Source organism: Triticum aestivum, chromosome 6A, assembly GCF_018294505.1.
Source record: "Triticum aestivum cultivar Chinese Spring chromosome 6A, IWGSC CS RefSeq v2.1, whole genome shotgun sequence".
NCBI lineage: Eukaryota > Viridiplantae > Streptophyta > Magnoliopsida > Poales > Poaceae > Triticum > Triticum aestivum.
In genome coordinates this window covers 110,225,174-110,228,938 of record NC_057809.1, presented here as the reverse complement: position 1 = coordinate 110,228,938, position 3,765 = coordinate 110,225,174, and the positions used below count along the sequence as shown (strand labels likewise).

The 3,765-nt window shown below is 49.6% G+C and overlaps 1 pseudogene; it reads right to left on the bottom strand.

Annotated features, from left to right (window-relative positions):
• Window positions 1-558: 558 nt before the first annotated feature.
• Window positions 559-3,325, bottom strand: LOC123129522 (uncharacterized; annotated as a pseudogene).
• Window positions 3,326-3,765: the final 440 nt, after the last annotated feature.

The window sequence follows — 3,765 nt, the reverse complement described above, 5'->3', positions numbered from 1 at the left end:
AGATAAATCAAGCCATACTGCTACAGACCATTCCGGGCTGCCTGCTTGACTTCTTCTGCTTCCTTTATTTGAGAAAGGATATCATTAGCTTCCTCATTGTTAGCAATATCTCCTCCTTCAATTTATTTAGTCATGTCATTATGTCTTCTTTTCAGCTCCTTTTGCTATGAAACAAGACACAAAACGATGATCATTAAGGTCAACCAAGTGATTTGACCACAAAAAAGAACTTCCCAAGATAATTACCTTTCTGGTTGCAGCTTTGATTTTTTGTTTGGTCACACATTTTTTTTCTTCAATGTCAATATAGGTCCTCAACTTTCTGAATGAAGTTACAAGATAATTAATACTCCCTCCGTTTCTAAATATTTGTCTTTCTAAAAATTTCAACAAGTGACTATATACGGAGCAAAATGAGTGAATCTACATTCTAAAATATGTCTATATACATCCGTATGTGGTAGTCCATTTGAAATCTCTAAAAGGACAAATATTTAGGAACAGAGGGAGTATGACAGTAGTGGAGTGAAGTATTCCAGAAAATATGGTAGCATGTACTTACCCAGAAGACAATGCCTCATCACACAGACAATTCAGAACCTCCATGTTGGAAGGGAGAAAGGGTTTTGGTGGAATTGTCGTTGTATTGCTTGAGCCTCATGGGCATATATATAGGAGTACATGATCATCTTGGAGTACAAGGCAAGGTAGAATAATATCCTACGCAATCCTAGCTTTCCTAATAATCACGATACTCAACATCCCCCCGCAGTCACAACGGTAGCGACGCAGACGGTGAGACTGGAGAAGAATCCGAAGGCAAGCCGACGGACACCCCCCCACAGTCGTAACGGTCGACTCATCGCGGAGTCGTGGCTGGAGTGGAAACCAACGAGGTTGCTCAAGCAGGTGGTAGCCCTTTGTGCCGTTTGTCGATGTAGCCGAGAGTCGAGGGTGGTGTAGCCGTGGTCGAGGTAGCCACGCGTAGAATGTCGTGGTCGATGTCGAGTCGGGGAGCCGGTGTCGAGGATGTCGCCGTGGAGCCGCGGGCGCAAGAGCGCGCCGAGTTAGCATGGACGCAGTGGTGTCGAAGTAGTGGTGCGCCGGGAAGAAGACGTTGTTGACGACGCGTCGCGGCGGGTTTGCCAAGCCCGGGGACACCGGCGTGGACCGCGTGCCATGCTCGCTACGGCCCGACGGGGCGACGCAGTGACGGCGCGAGGGTCGGTGCTGCCATGGGGACGACCTGGAGCGGACGGTCTCTGGGCGGCGGTGGACTACGGGCCGTGGTACTACGGCCCGAAGGGGCGACGCAGCGGTGACGCGGGTCGGTGCAGCTGGGAGAAGAACCATGGGGCGGCGGCGCTGCGGCCCGACGGGGTGACGCAGCGGCAGCCCATTGCTCGATCGGTAGAGGGGCGCGCTGAACTCGGGACGGTCTTCACGGGGCCTGCGGAGGCGCGCGCAACCGACGGGCCAGGTCGGTCGCACGGCGTAGATGAGGCGGATCGCGGCGGCGGGCGGGTTATCAATCCGATCGCGCGCGAGGTTGGAGACGCCGCTCGGTGGAGGCGCGGTGGCGGCGGAGTCCAAGATGAAGCCAACGGCGGCGGGTGGCAGGGCAGCTATGATTGGCCGCCACATGGCGCGAGGCCGCCAGGTCGGGGTGAAGCAGGTGTCCCGGTTGAAGCAGAGCGGTGACGGCCGGCGTAGATCGACGGGCGAGCCGTCGCACGAAGGGCAGCGGTGTAGAGCCGCTGCATGACGCGAGGCCGCCGGGTCGGGGCGACCGGCGGGCCGACGCAAGGATGCCGAGTGAGGCCGCCGGGTCGGGGCGACCGACGGGAAGACGCGCGGACGACGCGCGAGGCTGTCGGGTCGGTGAAGAAGCCGGCCGATCGCGCCGGTGTTGGAGTAGAGGCGCACGGGATCGACGGCGGCGATGGGCGACGCAAACCGGATCACATAGACCGAAAAACCAAAAAAGAGACGCCGATCAAAGTGACCGGCGAGAGAGAGAAAACCCGGATCAAAGGATCGGGGAAAAAGACTCTCTAGGGCAGACGGCCAACACGGCCGACGGCCGAACCCTAGGTACGGGTGGCGCGGCCCCGGCGGTGGTCATGGAGGCCGACCGTCCCGGGGGCGGCGCGCGGGTGCGGAAGCAGCGGCGGCTAGGGTTTAGGATCGACTTGCGATAGATACCATGTTAGAAGGGAGAAATGGTTCTGGTGGAATTGTCGTTGTATTGTTTGAACCTCATGGACATATATATATAGGAGTACATGATCATCTTCAAGTACAAGGCAAGGTAGAATAATATTCTACGTTATCCTAGCTTTCCTAATAATTACGATACTCAACACTCCAGCTTACAAGAATGGTTCAATTTTTTATAACCCGATACCCCTTGATTTAAGCTGTGAAGGGTGAAATCTTCTGCATGTAACGCCAAAGTGATGTATTCCTACTTTTCTTATCCAAACTTTTCTTATCCACTCATCTCCTTGTCTTGGATACTTATTAAAAGGGCTAAAAAAAAGATAACATCATTTACTCATTTATTAACTACATGGGCAAAACTACAAGGGCATAGAAGTTTGTGAGTATGCTTACTTATATTTGCCATTTTCTATGATAGACAGAAGATTTATGTGAACGTCTGCAACAACTGAAGACACCTCTTCGAGTTGAGTTAAGTCTTTGAGAATTTCTTCTGGTAGCCCCTTCCCTATTTTGCAGATTTGCTTAAATCCTGTGGTGCATTATTCTGTTTATTATAATACAGAAGAAAAGGTCTCTTAAAGCAAGCAGGCAGCTAAGAGCAGTTAAACATTTTCATTTATGGAAACTTATAACAAGTTTGGTGCCAGATTATAAAATAAAATGCAAATAAACTTTCTTTAGATTATATATTTAGAAATCATAAAAAATATGCGCCTCAAGTTGATGACTTATTTTGTGTTAACAAGACAGAAGTAATAAGAGAACAACATAATTGTTTAGCTCGGCAACATTCTCAGGCAACTTAACTAACCATAACTAGTTAGCATAAACCAGATTTAGAAATGAGTGGATGCATTAATGGTTCAATGCAACATGAAATGATAAATAAAACATAATATTTGCTTTCCATAATTACCTCGCCAAATGAGCGGCAGAACTCCAGAAATTGAATAGCAGCGCCAACATCTTCAGGCTGCAGATTTATACCTGCAATGCAAGTCACGAGAGTACCTCTGGGTACAACTATTTCATCCTTGAGAGTACTGATGCTCTTAGTTTGCACCAGGTTGACCTTCGGCCTCTTGGTAGCATGGACCATTCGCCCCGTCGGCTCCTCCCCCTCTTCTTTCTGCCAAATAAAAACAGATAAAGAGATCTATAAAGGGTAGGGCCATGGACCTGACATCTAAGGCCCATCTAGGGCCCGACACCATCATTGGAAGGTCTCCGAACCACACGCGCATTCGGATACGCACCCCGGGATATCCACTCGGATACGGTCCAGCCACTCGAACATTTTCCCACCAGTCGGCCTCACCTACTACACTCGGACACAGGAGGCGGAGAGGCGTCGTGGGAGCTGAAACATTCGAGAGGCTTAACGTTCCAAGAGCTTACTAAAAATATAAAAAATATTGAATATGTAAAAATAAATAGAAGACCCACAAGTTCAAGCCATAAAGCCTCTTTTTTGTGAACGCTTTACAAGTTGTACTAAAGGTTGTCTTACCCAGAGTGATATTATTTAGCACCAAGTAC